Source organism: Pezoporus flaviventris, unplaced genomic scaffold (assembly GCF_033815535.1).
Source record: "Pezoporus flaviventris isolate CSIRO_AGI_PZ_B2104156 unplaced genomic scaffold, CSIRO_AGI_Pfla_v1 ptg000031l, whole genome shotgun sequence".
Taxonomy (NCBI): domain Eukaryota; kingdom Metazoa; phylum Chordata; class Aves; order Psittaciformes; family Psittacidae; genus Pezoporus; species Pezoporus flaviventris.
In genome coordinates, this window is record NW_026892579.1 from 64,503,371 (window position 1) to 64,523,401 (window position 20,031).

A 20,031-nucleotide genomic window follows, 5' to 3' on the forward strand; every position below is an offset into this window, starting at 1 on the left:
TTCAGGCACAAAGCTATATTCCTATAGTGTAATGCTCATGGGAATGGTTGAGAGTAGCATTGTTGGTAGAATCAGCACCCCAAAATGAACTGTTTTCTCCCCCAGTGCACAGTGGACAAAGTCAGTCTCCATAAATATTACTTTTAAACTGATGAAATACTTACAATGTTTGTGAAATTCAATTCTTTCTTACAATGGGTGATCTAATATTTTTCTTCAAGGATATTAATAATCTTTTAGATACTGTTTCAGGATCTGTATCTCTTTTTCCGTTTATCAGGCTTGGGAGGGAACAACAGAGCCATCAAGCACCCTTATGTTGGGAGTGATGTTTGCTCTCATGCGAAGAAGAGGGTGTGAGAGCCATTGGCTAAACCAGATGATTTGTATCAGCAGTTTGTGGGAAAGAGGTGTGGGGTGCTCTCGGAAAGGGACTGCACAAAGTTTCCAAGAGCACCTTGCCTTTGCGGTCCGTGGCCTATCTCAATATTGTTATTTACAGAGAGAGATTCTTTTACTTTTAGAGAGAAAAAGATGTTCTGTGTCTATATTGAGGTGCCATTTACACTTCTGCTATTCCTGAGACTTCATCCCAAGCTATCCTTCTCTTCATGCAGCTGTACACCAGGATAGAACCTTTCACAGGAGAGAACAGCTTTTCAAATGCAATCAGGGACTACCAGGACACACCACAACAAGCACCCAAAACACAGGAAGGAGCCCGCCAGCTGCAGAAAGCCAGCCTGAGGATCAAAAGCACAACGTCCCAGGTACAAACAGGGTGAGATCCCATCAAGCCCAGGCCAGCAGCCACCCACTGCATGCTCCAGTGGGTTTAGAAATCCCATCCTGTACAGCAGCTCCTATATGCTTGAGCTCACTGTACCACAAAGAAAGAGTAAGGGAGCATTTAACACCCTCGGTCTGCAAGGCACAGACAGGAGGTGGTAAATACCTTGATAAGGAAACTGGAGTGAAAATACCAGCTTTAGGCAATCCAGATTTTATCAGGGAAGTATGCAGGAATGAGTAACTACCTGACATGCAGATGTATGTGCCTATGCACAGTGCCAGCAGCCTGCCAGTCCGCTCATCTGGCCTCAGGCACCACGCTTGCGTTTTCAAAATCATGTGAGTTTGGGATATGGTGAGGGGGTATTTTTGCATGGGATTCTCACAGAGTGTCAGTGCCTAAATAAATCTGTAACTCTGTGTCTGGAAGGATCTATAGATTTAACGCTGGAGAGTTGTTTTTCTGCTGGAAGAAGCTGTTTGGTTTGTAAATGAAGGCTATTGCTCTGCTTAGCAGTAGCATGCATTTCGCAGCACGGAAATCTGTGTGTGATGGGATGAAAAAAGACCCTGAATCTAAGGGCTCAGCAAAGTCATAAAGAAATTAATATTGTGTATTGCTCAGTGAATGGAAGGTGTCTCATGGACCATAGCTGTTACTGTCACTGTGGGACCTGGAGAAGACCTGTGCTTAGTCCCAGCATAGTCTCTCCAACCTGAATCACGAGTTAGATTGTGTTTGTAGAGCGGTTGGAAACTTAAGTGTTGTTAACTGGCATTATGCACATATACAATATATATATATGTGTATGTGTATATATATATACACACATATATATATATATACACCACACACTTGGTTTTATACGGACAGCTTGGAGATTTGTTGCTAGGTCTCTTATTCTAGCTCTGGATCCCAATATAAGACTATGGAGCTGCCTGTTGGCTGTTACCCTTTGTACTCTGGATTGCTAGAGAATGCATTGCCTGCGTTGTCATCAGCCAGGGTGGGAAATGTCTGTTCGGAGAACATGTCCCTTCTCTGCAATGCTCTTCAGGTGTCTTACGGGCTCTTGGACCTTTCTGTTTGGTGTTTGTATTGATTCTTGGCCAGATTTACAATAAAACAGAAAACAAAAACCAGCCCTATCCTTGGTGGGAAGAGTAGAAAGAGCTTGGCAGCTTGAAGGGATAGCTTGGAAACCTGAACAAGGAGAAAGGAGAGACTGTTACCTGGCCAAAATGATATGGGGTTGGGGCAGCACTCGTGGCTGTGCCACGGCAGGGGACTGGCTGCCGAAGAGGGGAAGGATGGTCTCTTACTGGGGTTGGTGCTTGGTGTGGCTAATGACAACCATAAGTAGGAAAATATGGATGCTATTGGAGAGAGAGGCCCAGGAACGGATAAAGAATAAATTGGCTGCACTGTGTACAGAGAAGGCCAAACAGATGTTGGGCCTGATCCAGAGCCCATTGAGTTAATGGAAAGGATCCCTTTGGTTTCATTGGACGCTCTCTCAGACCCATTACAGCTTCACAGGAAGCGGTGGAGACCAAGAGTAATAACTTGTGGTGACTGGAGTGGTGTGTGTTGCATAGGTGTGGGCTGTGAGGTTTTCATGGTGAAAACAGATGGGTCTTACAGATCCGTCCATTTGGCCTGGGTAACCCTCCTGCCCTGCTACCCCCACCTGATGGTGAGCAGTCTCATGAGGTTTAGGTTCTCTAGCCACCATTTTGGCATGATTCTGTGCAGAAGTGCCCTTCTGCCTTCCGTATTCCCCCTCCTACTCAAGGAGGTTCAGGTTCGTGGTGGCCCAGGATTTAGAAACCAGTGATTTGAGCCATCCACAGAGAAGGAAGAAATGAAGCCTGCTGAGAACTGTTGACCAGCGAGGAATTTTGTTGTGGACCAGCAAGAAATATAATATAAAGCAGGTGTTTCTGCAATCGTGAGACATTTGTAAAACCAACGTTGTCCAACGAGTCTCCCACTCACATTCTCATTCACATGATATGGCAAGGTCTAACACGAAAGACCGCAAATAGGAAACATCTCTCTGTACTCGTTGGCGTAGGACCTGCGCTAGGGCCTCTCTCCCCTTCTCTGTCTGTGCTTTTCTGTTTATTTAGGTGTGTGCCTTTGTTTCTGTTTTTACATTTAGCACAAGTAGAAAGGAAATGGGATTTCATACAGCTTAGGAGACTGGGAGGTCACCATGCTTTGGAACACGGGCTTTTTTTTGTCCTTATACCGCAGGTGCAAGTCCTTACAGGCCAGACCCTCACTAGTATAAACTGCCCCAACCTCCACAAGAGCTTCCTCCTTTTAACCAGCCTGTTTGAGGAGGTTTGTTATATCCAGAGATGCAGACACAAGCTATACTCAGGCTGGCCTCCTGTTTAGGAATGAGAACTTGAAGGTGAGCAGCACCGTTTGTTCTTGGTGATGGAGTCAGGAGGAATGGATTGACCACTGCATGCAAAGATGCATCAACAAACAGCAGATGCTGTTTTCATTCAGGGTTGTGAATTTATTGGAAATGTAATTTGGGGAATAGTTTAATTTAGTTGAATTTAGGCCAACTTGGGGAGAGGCAAGGAAGTGAGTTATAAGGGTAAGTTCAAGGCTCTTCTCAGGACCACGCTTCCCCAAACATGAATAGCTTTGTTCTCTCTTGTTAATGAGGGAAATCCTCACATTGGAATGGGAGTGACTCTATTATTGCTGAAAGAAAACACTCTGTCAATCTCCTGTGAGAAACTCTGCTCTGAAAGGGGCTAATAGTTCACAAAGCTACTGTAAACTTTTGCTCAGCATCCAGGACTATTTTGCCAGTTATTTCAACCAAAGACTTACCCTGATTTCCTGTGACATCACATCAAGCTCCTCACAATCCACCTCTGGATTTTCAATCATCCATCAGCCAAAGAACCGCTCCCAATCTTTTGTAAGAAGCTATCAGTCTTATTCACCTCATCTCCAGCTGTATTCATACACACTTCCCTCCCTTTTGCAGGTGTTCCCTTATCCATGCTGGTAGTAACATGTGCATGCTACAACAGTGCCAGTCATGGCTAAGGCTGAGCTGGATTTTAGGTACTTAACAGGTTTGATTTGTGACCCTACAACACCCAATCTTCAAAACATAATCTCTCAATAAAGTGCTTTTAGCCCTGTTTAAAAAGAAGCTGATACTGAAAGAAGCAGCTCAACTTTTTGGTGTGAGGTAAGGGTCAGTTTATGGCTGGATAAATGGCCTGGCAGGAAGGTTGTGTGGCAACTTGGCAATCATAGCATAACACAGCTGAAGGAGAACGCCTGAGCCCTGTCTTCTAGTCCTCTTTTTAACCATGCTGGCTTGTTTACATTTGGGTGGTAGATGGGTGGAGCCCGTATTCCCATTTCTGGCTCGGATCCCTCCGCTTGGATGTCAACGAAAACTGTTGCAATTATATCATCATCGTGTCCCGCTATTGGAAATGATTAGTCTGTTCATTTTCCATAAATACTGGCTGGCTGGCTTCACCTGGCAGTGGCTGGGAATTGTCATGGCAGATAGGAAAGCCCAGGGAATGTAAGGATTCATAACTCCGTGTGAGTTATGGTGTTGTCCAGGTGCAAAGTCGAACAAGCCCATGCTGTTGGATTTAGACATAAACAGAAATGCCAGCTTTTAGACGCATTCAGGTAGCAATGGAGAAAGCACAGGTATTTCAAAGCAAGGGCAGTCTTACCGTGCTATTTTAGTCAGGAAGGGAATTTGTTATTAAAATAAGCCTCAAACTAACAGGGGAACTTTTAAATTTCAGGTGAGAGTTCAGAAATAATCAGGTTTTCTAACTAAATAGCACTTCCCATTCCTACCTCTCCACCATGGCAGCCTTTGCTCTTCCATACCGACCAGTTCCAGTGGGTGGAACCAAATGTAGCCCTGTATTAACTTCAAGGCTATTTATTCTACAAGTGAGCTCTAATTCCAAATAATACTGATGCCAACCTTTTTTCTTTTCCCCAGGACTCAGGCATACAACACACTTTCCTCTGTTGGAGCTCATCATTCCATAACTCCAGAAATTGCCATATAAACCTTGGCTACTACGCACACTTCAACTTGAAAACACAGCAGTGATCTGGGATTTTAATTCAAGCAAATTTGAAAGTGGATTAGAAATAGGATCCAGCTGCATCTCTAACAGTCAAAAGCAAAATTAGCAGAACATGGGAGCTGAAATGACGTTCAGCTTTTTTCCTCCCTTTTGCTTTAGAAGAGGAATTACATAGACGTAAAATACCGTAATTAAACTGTCATTTGTTCCTTACCTTGGTAGAAGCTCTTCCCAGCCGAACGCATCTCAGTTTCTATCCTAAGCATTTACCTACAGCACAGGGTTGGGGGGGTGATGGGGGGTGTTATTACTTGTTTTAAGCAATTAGAAATCAGAGGCATGCACAGCCTGTCTGTTATAGTCTTCAGCGAGCGCCTTGCCAGGCTCTGCAGGTTATACATCATTAGCACACAGATTGTCCAGGAGAGCCCAAAGCTTGTGCAGGTGTGTTGGCAAAGCTCACGCCACTTCCCTTCCCTCCTCCCTCTCGGCTGCACTTCCAGCAAGCCGATACTTGAAACTTTGTGTGGCAAAATCACAGCGAGCTCTCCTAAAGCCTCTGTTAGCTCGAAGCTCACCCAGCAGACGTGACTCGGAGATGGCGCGTGGAACCTGGAAGGGACTTGCTGGAAAAACAAAACCATTGAGTCAAAAGCTTAGTGTGTTTTTCCATGATTGTATGAAAAGAAAAGCACTTGTCTGTTTTTTTTTAAGCACTTTCAGATATTAGAAGTTTCGTGAACACAGACACGGCTGCTTTCTTTCTGTCTTCTCTCTTTTCCCCTGCCCTTGAACTTTCGGAATGACTACAGGGAATATATTCCAGCCTGTTTTCGACGACCCATTCATCTGGTGGTTTGATTTCAGCTTTTCCCAACAGGGAGCGAGCTTTATTCGAGCTCTGCTCCTGGCATTAGCTGCCCTTACTTGCGCATCCCACTCAGATAATCAATAAAGTGGATGGCATCTGAAAATAATTACACACTCGGCTGTTCCCCAGCTTCCAAGACGGAGACAGAAGCTGGGAAAAGAGCCTTTGCGTATTCAGCACTTTGTTAAAGGAATGAAATATAGGGCTATGTGTTATTGTTGTATCCTGAAACCTGGGCATTCAGCAGCAGTTCCTTTTGACGTTGCGTAGTGCTCTGGCCATGCAGCACCTGATCACAAAGCTCATCATCTTTCCTGGCTTTGCTACAGGAGTTGTCCTGTCTGCTTGTACAAAGGGCAAGAGCTGTCAAATGGGTTGCAAATGTACCAGTGGTGCCTGCGTCCTCCCCTAAGGAGGAAGGATGTACCCAAATTCAGTGCCCTCCTTTCTTTAGGGGACACCACCACAATTGCATTTTTACAGCCAGATGTCCTGGCCCCAGGCTAGTGTGCAAGTGGGTGGCCTGTGCAAGGCGTGGTGTCCCTCTGTGGCACGGGGTGAGTTTTCCCAGCCAAAATCATGTTCAAACCCCAGCTGAAACGGCAAGGGTCTGTCTTTATACCGCTCACGGCAAAGGCACCTTTAGATGTTTGAAAGGCTTTTGCTGCCTACAGAAGAACCTGATTCAGGTTCTCCATCACCTGATGGAGTCCTACCAACCAGGAAAGTATGTGAGTCATCTCGTATTAGAAGATATTTAATGACTATCTTAGGTTTGCAGCTTCAGCCTCCTTTCTTGCAATGGCTAAGATGAACCATTGGCATGAACCTGAGCATTCCCTCTGCAGCCTTCCTATAGAGCAGCTGCCCCATGTACCCACACAGGGCTTCTGAAGTGAGCAGATGGTAGAAAGGAGAGGCACAGATTTTGCCAGGGCAAATTGCAACTGCACAGTAAGTCTTTGACTTTTTAGTCCTGCAGCTCTGGAGAAGCTTTGTGCAGCACTGTCACAGCGGGGACTAGGTCCTAGTTATGATCTTACACAGGTTTCAATGATCTTTCCTAACAGTCTGCTCATGGCCTGCGCTGGAGACAGGGAGAGAGGTGAGGTGAAGCAGTGGTGTGACCCAGTGTAGCCATTCCCACATATTTCAGTTATACCTTTCTCTCTGGAGCTGCAGAGCCAGGAATAGCTGCACAGCTGGGAAAGACCTGTGATGTCTGCAACAGCTGGGAACTGGGCACATCCAGAGTTTGGCAGCTGCCGCCCCACAGGTAAGCTAAGGCCATCAAGCACCTCTCTGCTGGGTGCCAGCAGGGCTATTTCACATATCCGGGCAGCAGCAATTATAGGGGAGCAGTTATTTTTGGCCATTCCTACAGGCTCTCTGCTATCTCCTAATCTAGGCAGCAAGCAGAAGTGTTTGTTCACGGCTTGCTCCATTGTCCATCCCCAGCTTTTCTCCATGGCAGGACCTTGTTTGCGATGCTGTTAAATCCCCCAACAATGCCTCGTGCAACCCCAGCGTGTTGGGAGCTTCCAGGCCACATTAAAACCAATCCTGCTCAGCCCAGCTCTGTTTGTTGCGCAGTGTTTGCTTAGTGATTAACTCCTGCACGGACATACACAGCCACAAATCTCTAGGTTGTCTCACAGCCTTTTCATTCAATTAAGTCTGTTGACTTAGTCTCATTTTGAGCAGTAACTGGATTTAGATAAGGCAGTGGAAACCAAAACATCAATTGTGTGATTTCTGGCCCAGCCGGTATGTTGATCTGAAGGGAATGTTTGCGCGGGCGATAACCGAGGCAGTGCAGTGCTTAGGACAAAGTCACTTGGTGCAAAGACTTCCATGAAGTAAAACCCCTCTGCATTAAGTACAGGCACTTGCCAGAGGAAGTGACGGGAGCTGCCTGCCTCCACAAACTCCTTCTTTGCCTCTCTTGATGTGGGGTGCTGCAAACAGCAGCCAGCAATGGAGGGGTCATAGCTGGGCTGGAAGCTCCCACTGGGTGAAGGGGCTGTGCTGGAGTCCAACTGGTATGACTGTAACAGGGGTATAATCATTTGGGATTTAGCCAGTTATTTTTTGTCAGCAAAAGACCAAAGTTATCCCAGGATAATTTCTCCCCACAAGCTGCAGGGCATGAATTCATACTCAGTTCCTTAAGGGCTTCATTTGCTCACCATGAACCAGCCCTCATTGCTCGCATCCCAGGGAAGAGGTTGTGCAGATGGGACACCCTCAGCATCTTCAGTCCTTAGAATGCAGGTAGCCCAGCTGGAAAAATCCTCTATACTAAAAGAGCAGTATATCCCCCTGTATAAGCAAGATTAAAGAAAGCTTTTCTATTTGCAAACAGACAGTTTTGTGATGCATTCCTACGCCTTCTCCTGCTCACACACTGTAGTCAGAAAATTGAAAATACATTGGGAAACATATATTGTTATATATTTGTCAAAGCACATTTCAATGCATGCCTTTTTTTGTCACATTCTTTTCCAGATAACTGTTAAGCTAATGGGGAGCATAGGGAACTCCTGATGTCCTGCAAATCTTCAGCAAGGAGCATGGAAGAAGAGGGCAGAAAAAGACAGTGAGAGGATGTTATTTCCTATGCACATGAGATAAGGTACACCATTAGAAGATAGCAAATATATTACTGACTACTGATAGTAGGGAGGGTTTCTTCCCCCTTTTCCTGTCCCTATATGCCCTTGTAAAAAGTCCCTCTCTGGATTTCTTGTTGGCCCCCTTTACGTATCGGAAGACTATAATAACGTGTCCTCGGAGAACTTCTTCTCCAGGCTGAACAATGATGCGGAGCTAATACTTTACATCATCACCCCTGGTTTGTAATGGGAATCGCACCAACCAGCCTCAGCAGTATTTCGCTGCTATGTGCCCTTACAGTCTGCTCCGTGTTTGACCTTCCTTTATGGAGCACACTGGTACGTGGGATGAGCATGTTTTAGTGCACTCACACTCACTGTTTCCATCAGTGATTTAGACGGTGGAGTGCTTTTAGCTTTCCTTTCACCAGGACATCACAAGAAAGGTGAAACATCACCTCCTTGCTCTCCATGGTGACACCCTCTCCCGTCCTATGACTGTTACTGTCACAGGCACTGCCACTGGAAGCAGGACAAGCCTGTTAAAATCTGGCTCCTTTGGGCTGTGAAGGCTGTATCTCCTGCGCTCCTGTCCGCTGCAGCTGAGCGCAAAGCAGCGAAGCTATGCCCAGCACAGGGCTGTGCCCTGGCACGGCGGATTAGCGCAACACAGTGAGCAGCTCCTGCGACCAGAGCAAGTGGCTGCGCATGTGTGTACACACATACACACTCACAAACACTTAAGTGTTGGCAACATGTATTAAACATCTTCTGGTAGCGATGAAAGATGGCATCCTCCCAGAGTTTTGCATACCTGTGAGCTAATCAGCCTTTTGTGTGAAAGCGTAGGTGGGGACTCTTCTAACAATACGAAGTTGATTAGCTCATCATCTTGGCTTTAGGGGCATACTGGTGTGCCCATCCTGCTTTCAGAACTATGAATAATCCAGCTTTGCTGCTGTCCTCTCATAAAAAAAATAGGAGAGAGTGTAGTTTCAGGGCTTGGTACTCAAGCCTGTACTCAACCCAGTACAGGTGATGAGTAGGTATTTGTCTATTATTCACTGGTATCACTCTTGGCTTCAGGTCTCCCTTGGACAGCTGTTGGTATCAGAAATGATGCCTATCTGACAGAAATAATTGCTGCTTTTCAACCATTGATTGGAAGTATATCCTTGAAGATCAGGCATGCGTGATTCACTGTCAAAGTGAGAGGACCATTAACAGAAGTCTGTGCTGGTCATGGTTCATTTAAATCTCTATTAACAGTTTGGTTGGTGGAGCAGACAGGGCTCTTTACAGTAGGTTAAAACAACAGAACAGGTTGGGAGAACCCCAGCTTTGGGAGGGGAGGCAGATGGTTCTGAATAAATGTTCTGAATAAACTTTAGAAATAGTCTTATGTGAAAAAGAAAGCGCGTAAGTAAAATACATATTAAGGAACCAGGTCATGGTACTGGCAATGTGCTAGAGGAGCTGGTAGAGGGCAAGCTCAAATCTAAGTCTACCGTGTGATCTGTGGCCAGAAAGACACTTGTTTTTAGCTGAGGTATCAAGAGCACCTTTTGTGTGGAGATCAGTCTGGTGCTGGAGAGGCCCAGACCACAGGTCTGTGTTCCGTACTCCATATGAAGGTAAAAACACAGGAGGAAATCTGGAGGAGAGCAAAAGAACTGATAAGAGGCTTCAAAAAACGTGACCTGGAAGGAATTTTCTTTCTTTTTTAATTGGAATTGTTTAGTCTAGAGAAGACTGAGGACAGCTATGAGAGACTTCACATGGGAAGACACTAGGTGAAATGAGTGTGGTAAAAGGGTACAGTGGTCACTGGTCTGTTTGCATGGGGAAAGACAAGACTGAGTTGGCTTTATCTGGGGCAAAACAGAGGAGGTAAGAATTTAGGAAAGCTCTATCCATAAAGAGAAGGAGATGCTGGGACTGATGGGGCAGAAAGGGGCTTTGGGGTCTTCCTCTCTGGGAGTTTCCGAGAGTGTAAACTAATGTACAAGAGGAGTGGCACAAGTACAGGCATAGAAGGATGCAGGGGGGTCTCTCCGTATCTACATCCATTCTTCAGGGTTTATTGCTTTGGTGCTAGAAGGCACGTTGGACTCAAGGTTGGTTACTAAAAGGGAAAACATGCTGATAGGTGGGTATGTTTGCACAGAAAATGTTGATAAGATAGGAAAAATGATATCCTTGTCAGAAACAACAGCCAAAAGTTCTAGATGTTCTGCTTCAAAAATAGTCTATTTAAGGAAAACAGGTCCTTTGGCAAAACAGTCTTTCATTAAAACAAAAGATTTAGATGGAAACATTTGCTCTGTAGATTAGCTGCCCAGCAAAATCCCAAGACATCTGAAGTGTAATTACTGCTCCTGGAAATGGTTGCTTTTTGCCATTCAGGATTAAGCAGAGATAACGCAACCCCTCTGTATGCAATGGCAAGACAGGCAGATGGGAGAAGAGATTGTCAATGGAGCCTGATAGAGTAGCTTCACCTGCAAAAAAAGGGCAACACAAGGATAAGTATCCAGAAGGACTGTGTGCATTAACTTGCCAAATTAAGAGGGAAATGGTATCTCTCACAAAGTCAAGGAAGGACTGCGGTTAAGGGATGAGAGTCAGAAACCCAGCATTCATAACAGGCTAGTTCTCACAAAGCCTGCACTTATATGTATTCAATCCAGGAAACTGGTTAGTGGGATGTGAAACTACCATATGTTTTTGCAGATGCTACAAGTATGTGTGCTTTCCTTATGTATATATGCTTTATACCCACTTTGGAAAATGGGTCAAAGCCTTCCAGTGCTCCAGGAGGGAAAACTCTTGAGAATTTACAGATCTGAGATGCTGTGATTAATGTTTCTGGACAGCAATTCCACTTTCCCCTATTGAGGCTTGGAAAAACAGAGAGTGCAACAGGAGATCCACACCAAAGATCAAGGCAGGCACATCTGCCTGGCTGCCAGACTTCACGCCAACAAAGTGGAAGAAAATTAGAAGACTCAAGCCAGAGATCTGGTCCTTGCTCTGGGAGTGCGAAGAGGTCTGAAAGGCTCCTACACAGATACTTATGCTTGGCATAAAACCACCACGGAAACTCCTGTGTTTCCCTGGGTTTGCCCTTTAGTAGAAATAAGTCAAATCAATATGAAGGAATGAGGTCTTCAAGTTAAAAAGATCTTGAGTTTGCGTCACTTCGGTTAAGAGGAGGTTGCAATGTGCAACCTCTGCCCATCACAGCTCAACAACTGCCCTTCCAAACACTTTGAGTTATGGGCTTAGATATTAAATCATATCAGACCATAAATACTCAAAAGGAGGGGGTTTTCTCCAAAGCCCCAGGGAGATCTGTACCCTGAGACATCATCCCTCTGTCAGGTATGGAGGATGAGCCACCTTCATCATCGTGTAGCACTTACCTTTAATTTCCAACACAAACAGGCCCAAACCACTCTGCACTGGGGGCAATATGACACTGCCGGATGATTACACATGTCTTCTTAATACAAAGCCAATTGTGTTTATGTGCCATTACTCAGTTCCAAATTATAAGCCTTATCTCACAGGAATCTTGGGATGGCTCTATAGTTTCAGAAACCTCATGGTAAAAGGGTCAGCTTTTAAATACAATGTTTTCCAGAAGGACTATCTTAAAAATATAGTGCTGTTCAAATCCTCTGCTTCCTTTAGTGCTATTTTCAGGTTGGTGTTTTTCAATTTAAACATTAGGCTTAGCAACTCGCATGAGATGTCAGATTAAAGGGACAAAGCTTGGGGTTTCCGTGCCCATCCAGAAATAGCTCTTCCCTGGGTGGGCCAGGTGAAGTAGAGCAAGGTTCTTGCTGCACGACTTCCCCCAGCTTTCTGGGTGGAGGAGAGAGAAATGTGACTGGCTGCTTGCAGAAAAATCTGGCCAAAAGCATTGGGCCCACATCCTCTGTGGAGGTAAATCAACATCGTCTGAGTGGCATTTCTGGAACCAAGACTATTTTCATCAGGATCAGGCCTTTTACATATGGTAAGGAAGTGGTAAAGATCACAAAGGGAGGGAAAGATATACATGCATGGCAATAATTGCAAAAAGCTACAGGGTTTTCCTCTGTAGGTGGTGTCATTTTCTCTGCTGGATTAAAGCGTGGCTTTCCCAGCACTCTTTCCCTTTAAGGAGCCACGCTGAGCAGCGCATCCCGATAAGACAACAAGCCCAGATGCCCAGAGGAAGAACAGTGTTGTTGTGAAGACGCAGGCCCAAAAGGCAAAATGTCTGGATTTTATTTGCAGCTCTGCCACAAACTTCCTGGATGATCGTAGCCAAGTTAACCAGGTCCGTTCTTTTTCAAGCAGTGTCTGTGCCCTTTCTGCATGTGCATGGAGCACACGTTCACCCACTGGGGCTTTGCACAGAAGTCCAAGAAGTGCAAAGAAGCAAAGAAACGCTGCTGCCTACGTGCTGCCCTGTTTTCCCCAGGCAGAGGGTGATGATCTGGTGAAGCCAGATCCCTGCCAGCAGGGATTTGGATCCAGAAACACAAGACCCAGGCGAGAGCAGCTCCAGATCAAAGCCCACCTTGCCCCATGGCCAGAAGACAGTGGAAGTAGACGCTGATGGGAGGAAAGTGAAATCAAGGTGAGCAGAGCTGGACTTCCAGAGCTAGGAGTGGTTGGCATGAACATAGCAACCCTCAAAGGATTTCTAAACCTCGGGAGCACGAGTAGTCCTGAGCTCTTAAAGCACCTTGGAATTTTTAGCTTCCTTGGAGCAGGACTCATTGCTTCAGCTCTATGTCAGACTTACTGGGTCACACGGGGCTTTTGTAGCTCTCACAAAGGACAGCCTTCCCCTCGCTGTGTCAGCTCCCTGCCTCTCACGAGGAAGTGATGCTGCCTGCCAGGCGGTTGAGGCTAAATGCACTGGTGTTTCCTCATGCCTTGGGAGGGAAGAGAAGTCTGGAGAGAATTATTGTTGTGATGTATAGGAGCTTTGCCAGTACAATGCCCTGTAATAACAGCTACTCTTCCTTCAGGTTATTAAGTTACCGATTTTTTAGTACTCTTGCTCATGACAAGTAGATCTTGAGTTTAAAGAGATGCTTTCCTTCTCTTTCCTCTTTTCCTGACTTAATAAGTATATTTTGGAGATTTTTCTTCCTTATGCAGTGTATCCAAATATTCCTGTTCAAATTGTCACCTTCCAGATCATTCTTCAAAGCTGCCATGAGGCTGTAACCAGATAACCAGCATGTTTGTGCCCTGTCTCCATGGCTTAGCAAGAACTGAAACACGAGGAAATACTCTGAGAGGAACTATAGATGATGAAATGGGGTTTAAAATAAAGAAAGGTATATCTAATTCAGAGACAGCCTAACAGCTGAATTAGAGTGGTGGTGCTGGGTTGAGCTTTCACCCCTTGTGGCAGTGGAGTTCATACATCTGGGCTCTGAATGGTGTTAACGTGGCTACACAGCTTCAGTCTGGAGATGGCTTTTGTCCAGTTGGCTGAGAAGGGGGCTGGATTGGCAGGCAGCTATTTGCATCGGCCAGTGTAGACATGCCCAAATTCTCTTAATATACTACTGGAGGGTACTCGGATATTGCAGTGATGAGGGCAGTCTGGGAACCTGTTTAGACCAGAATATGGGTTTCAGTGGCAGTTTTCTGGCTGATTAATTGGGTGACTTTGTGCAAGTCTCTACTTGCCGTTGCCCTATCCAATAAATGGGAATAGCAGCATTTGTCTCCCTTTGTAAAACACTTTGAGGTCTATGGATAATCCTCCTCTTTTTTCCCACCCATGATTATGGGACCAAGTGGAATCTTACGACACATTGAGTTTCTGTGGTCTGGCGTTTGCCAAGCATTTGAAAATGACTCTTTGGCTTGAGTTTACAATGTCTGTGATTGCCACGTGATTGTTCATGGAAGCTCCTGGTTGAAATCAGGTCACTATACAGCTGAAAACACATGAGATTAGGAGAGAAACTGAAGTAGTCATCAGGAGTATATAGACCCATGGTGATGTGCTGTGCCTGGGGCGCCCTGCAAGCATTAACCACACACATCAATCATCTCGTCAATAACTGACAACATTTTGTGGTTCAAAGGTCTGCAAATATTTAAGAGTGGAAAGCTCTAAACAAAGAGGATTCGTCTCGATCACCAGGCTGCTCTCTCCATTACCCACTACACTGTGCATACAGTAGAGAGAGCTAGAGAAGTACATCTCCATGGGGCATTCGGAGATGTTCTCATGACATAATGCTCAACATTTTGAACCTTGTGCTGCTATGGACAACAGGTATTTTAGGACACAATTTCTTCTTTCCCTAGTTTCTCCTTGGACTTGGATGCTTTCTCCTACACTGAACGTAAGTCCATTCTTGGATTTCATCCCTAGCAGGTTCCAAAGGGATGTGTTACAAAGGATATGCTGGCTTTCACAGCGACTTGAAAGACAGCCTAAATCATTACAAGTAAACTTTACAAGTGACTTGGGAACTGAAGAAGAGAGTAAGTAGCTAAGAAAACAGGTCACTGATACACAGGAATCTTCCCAAAGAACATTGCAAGGCCGTAGGAGCCTTGAAGAGCCAGGAAACCAGCAGAGATTTGTATCGGGCAGCATGATTTAATGAGCTTACAGAAGAGAGGCTACGGGATGGCTTGATCACAATCTCTAAGTACTCACAAGCAAGAGGAAGAGAAATGTGGAAATGAGGCAGATGTCTACAGAAATCTTATGGCTATAACTTAAAGCTGGACTTTTTGTGGGGAGGGGGAACATGATGAGCACTAGGCTCCTTCAGAATAATGCTCCAAGGCTTCTATAATAGCTTCTGAGGTCCCTGAGTGGCTGGGGGAGCTGTAGTTTTAAGAGCAATGAACTGGAGGGTGTCCAATGGCCTTTGCCACATGAGGTAGCAGATTATGTGGTCTTCCTGACTGTAAACCAGTGGGTTTCTTCAGTGACAGTAACATAAAAGTCAGCTCCACCTGCACATCTTGCCAAGCACTGAGCAGAATTAGTGAGGGTAAAAGCATTTGAAAGGAAATAGTGTTTTAAGACTCAACTCCAAATAGCATGAGGTATTTGGGCTAGCTTGAGCTACCTCTTTTCTTGGCCTTTGCCTCTACTGTACCATTACAGGATGACAACACCAGAATTACCTGCTTGCGTTTCTCCCTTTAAATCAGAAAACAAACCCAAGCAACATAAAAAGAGCCCATCAGTGAGCACAAATAAAAGGCTGCTTTATGTGCTGCTGCAGTGTCTACTCCTTGGACCAGGGGCGTGAGGGACTCGGCACCTGGCTGGACTGGACCCAGTGGCTGCGTATTTCATGAGTCCTGTCAGATATGATCTGTCCATACACAAGCCATGTTTTACTTATAAAGTAAATTGCATTACATGGGCTATAATGTACATTTTCAAAGGGGACCCACCTTAAAAACATTTTGTTTAATAAAATAACTTAATTAGAAGAGAGCTTCTGGCTGATGTGGTTGAGGCTGTGATAATTTTTCCTTCTCAAATCATTTTCTCTGTTTATTATACTTAATTATAGTGTAATTATGTATCCATCCTCTAGGCAAATTATGCAATCAGAAAATGTGAGTGGTTCATTTGCCACTGCTGTTGGGACCAGTGTTTACATCCCTACTATAAAATATGAGCATCATTTCTATTATTTATAGTATATACGTCTATGCATAGATATAAAAGATGTTTCACACAGAAGGAAGAAACGGTGTAAATATTTTATTGGCAGTCACTTTTGCATCATCCACCTAATTCATTTGTGGCCTGCTAATAATGAAACCATCCAAAGCTAGATAGGTGAAATCTTCACATGAATTTTCTCAAACACAAAACACACACAGTGGAGGAATGTGGAAGTTCCATAATTTAGCTTTAATTTTGGCAGGTTATTATTTTATTTCTTTTAAGAGCTTTGTTTTGCATTTCACTTTCTTCTATTCTAGCCAGAATTTTTTAGCACAACAAGCGAGAAAGGAACCCCACAATATTTGGTTATGGGGTGTAGGTTTGTGTTCAAGTCATGGATTCAGACTAAGCTTTTTTCTCCCATGTGCTTCGTGAACTTTCTAGCCATGAGATCTTTTCCAACCTAGTTGATGGTACGATTCTATGGCAGCACTGACTTTTAAAGGCTAGGCTCCTCTTCCTCTTGATTTTCTTGATTCAAGTTGACAGATCCTGTTTGAACATAGTCAAAGATGAAGCCAGATGTCCAAATCTTGAAAACCCTTTTGAGATTGATGTTTTCTCCTTCTTTGGCCAGCTCTCAGCATGAGTACAACCCAGATTCCCACTTAGCTTCTCTTCACGTATTTACTTGGCAGAGATGAGGCCACTTGCACCAGTGGAGCAGGCGGGGAAGAAGATGCATCTATTGGTGAAGCTCAGCCCAGCTCTGTTGGCATCAGGCACCCATGTTTATTACAGCTGGCAAAGAGGTGAGCCATCCATGCAAAATGGCCAGCCTACCTAACTGTCACCACAGCTGATGGAAATCTGCATGAGTGTTTGATCTAACCCATTTTCCCCCAGCTGGGGAGCTGGCCCTGCCTTTCACAGTGTCGCTCATCTGCATACTGTCTCTGTGCATCTGCATAGTGCTCTCCACCAGTGTCTTGCAAAGACACCTTTGCAGGAAATAAAAGGCCTCAGCATGGTCTACCTTCCACCTCATTCCCTGCGGGCAGGCTGGTATTTTTATGAAGAGCCAACATTTATAAGCCACGTAGGCAAATGTCATGCTGCAGCTGAAGGGACAGGACTTGCCTGGGGAGCAGTGGGGAGGTTGGGGTAGAGTCAGCGTGGCATAGCTGGGTGGAAAAAGCCAGGAATTTGGGACCTAGGGAGGGTGCAATGGAAGAGCAAGGAGTGGTGGTCCCCCAGGCTGGAGTTAAGCAACCCAGGGAAGGAGAAATAAGATGCTTGCTGATCATCCTCACCAGCCCTGCAGCTCCCCCATGCAGACAGTGGCCTCAGACAGCCTTTCCCTCTCCCCACCCTCACAAGGCAACCACTGCCCCATTCCTCCCTCTCCCTGAGAGCTGTCAGTTGTGGTCTCTGAGGGAAAGGCACTACCCTTGCCAGCCTGGGATAAAGCTATAGAGCGGAGAATCAAAGCCCAGATCCAGGCAGATAACCTAAGATCCAATAAAAATCCGGGGATATTTTTCAAAGGACCCAGCAAATCTTCCCAAGTAGGTGCTGTTGCTCCATCCTGACCTGCTGACCCGCTGAGAAGGCTGCATGTTCGTTCACATAGGTAGGCTAAAACAGCCAAAACAAGGTGGAAATAGCCAAGCCACTGGTACTCAGTGTTGGCTGTAAAGTCCTCGCAAACAGCAGATAGGACAGGACGTGGCAACAACCCCAAGTCTGCAAGCACGCGGTAGCTCCACAGGGTGCTGAAGGACCACAAGAGCAGGCACTGACTCAGTCCACAGCAACCAGGCATCTCCCCAGAGTGGGATGAGATGGGAGTAGCAGGTATGTAAGATGTTTTTGTTTTTTCCTGATGTTATCCCCACTTTCCCAGGTCCCAGCTTCAGACAGCTGTCTGCCATCCGCTTTGGCCAGACACCGAGACGCTAGCAATTGTCTGCTGGTACTGTCATGAGTAAAGGTACAGTGCCATGAATTGTCTGTTCCCACAGGGATTTTGCCTGGTGTGAAATAGGTTGGGACTGGGTGAATGGTGCTCTGGCTGATCGGCCCCCTGCCAGAGGAGGATTTGTCCATTAGCCTCTCACTTGGGTTTTGGGTGCGGCCTGAAAGGGAGGGTTTGAGCTAATAGTTGTTAGGGTTTTCCATGCTTTGTTGTGAAACTCTTGGTTTTCCCATGCTATGGATTTGGGATTATATGCCTTAAAAAGCAATATTTCAAGTGCCTAGCTCCAAGGTACCATTTTTGACCCATTGGTTTGTAAATGTTACAGAATGAGTGCTGTGATTAACTGTATTTGAGTGATGGGGAAGTGATGCAAATTACCTGAGGACAGGCAGCAGTCTGAAGGAAGGGCTTGGAGAAGGAGTCAGAGTGCCAGTCAGTGTACAGGCACAAGCAGGGCTCCTCCGTCCATTCTGTCCTTTCCTGGTTTGGTTTCCCCTTCTGTTCCTAGGGAGAAATGGAAGAGGAGGAAATTACATGTGGATTATAAACTCCAGCATCTGTGCTAGGGGAATCTGCAGCCAAGTGAAGGGTGGCTGAATTTAGTCCAATATTCACCACTGATTCTTAAAGAACTTCTTATCGCAGTGAACTGCTTCAGAAATCAGCCCAAGAGCTGATAGCCCACAGTGCTGAGTGAGAACAAGGGCCACCACTGCTGATCTGAGATTGAATCAGTTGAATTTCAGTTCTAGAAAAGCTATAAGGGAAGGCTGACATATTTTGTATCTTGCACTACTCCAATGAAAGCTGCATCTGAGAGAAGACAGAAATTATAGGTGAGTACAAGATCTATGTGGTACCCTTTTTAAAGCCTTTAGGTGCTCACATAATGCACAAACCAAAGCCGTGAGTGGTTTGATTATTTTATATATGGATCAGTGCCATTATTGGTGAAATTAAGCCCATGCATCTCACCTGTCAGTGAGTTTGCACAATGGACATGATGGGGGCCAACCTAGTAAGGCTTACGAGAGACATTTCTATTCCTATACACGTTCTCTACCAGGGTTCATGCTGTGCTGAGGAGCTCTGCTCACGGACCCGGACTATTGTATGAAATAACTGGATAGCCATGAAGTAGAGAAAATACTCTCATCCCCACCCTCATGATGGGTATGCCTGTGCTGCAGAGAAGCTCGAGATAGAAGGGATGCCAGTGGAGGCCCCCTGGAATCCTCAGCCTCAGAAATGTGGTCCAGCACTGCCACCACACACATTAAGCTTCACACTCCCAGGGAAGCATTGTGCCCATATCTGAACTGTCGTAAGTTAAAGCCAGCAGAAGTAGCTTTCCATTCACACCTTCACTTTTCATGTCGACATGCCATAATGACATGAAGCAGCAGATGGATGCAGACCAGGAAGAATATTTGGACATATTAGGCAATGGGGATCAGTCCGTTTAGCTCAAACACCCCCACCATTACTCCAGCTGAGAGATCACAAGGCAGTGCCCGCAGCTACAAGGGACCAAACTGGAAGCTTCTCCTAAGTGAGAAGCAAAATGGGCTTTGCCCAGGTTTATTGAACGTTTCATTTAAACCACCACCTCCTGTCTGCAAAACCTAAACCCTGCCATTATAAATCACTGCTCCAATTCTGGTTGGGTTCACAGTCTCTGTGCTCGCTCTGAGGCAGAGCTGACACCTTTCACCTCCAGGGAAGGGTTGAACCGCAGGCATCCAGCTAAAATGCCATGTTACCAGCTCGAAGTAAAACACACTTTTCAGTCAGCTATGGGACATGTTTCCCAAATGCTCTGGTATCTCTGGTCCCCTCTACTTTGTCTGTGAAACTATTGCTTTGCATAATAGAAGGCAGAGACGCTCCGACCATCTGGTGGTAGGCAACGCCGTGTGTAATTTAGGTTGCTTCACTCGCCCTCCCATCAACAACAGGAGCACAGCTTCCTCCTTGTTCCCCTTGATCTCTT

General features: G+C 45.5%; 2 long non-coding RNA genes across 2 annotated transcripts in view; both read left to right on the top strand.

Annotated features, from left to right (window-relative positions):
- Nucleotides 1–20,031, top strand: part of LOC133273308 (uncharacterized) — a 343,156-nt gene that overhangs the window by 22,528 nt on the left and 300,597 nt on the right. The window lies entirely within an intron of this gene.
- Nucleotides 584–18,035, top strand: LOC133273289 (uncharacterized). The gene is made up of 4 exons (XR_009744720.1): nucleotides 584–770; nucleotides 8,282–8,408; nucleotides 16,695–16,869; nucleotides 17,964–18,035. It is a non-coding gene; the product is annotated as an uncharacterized LOC133273289 (long non-coding RNA).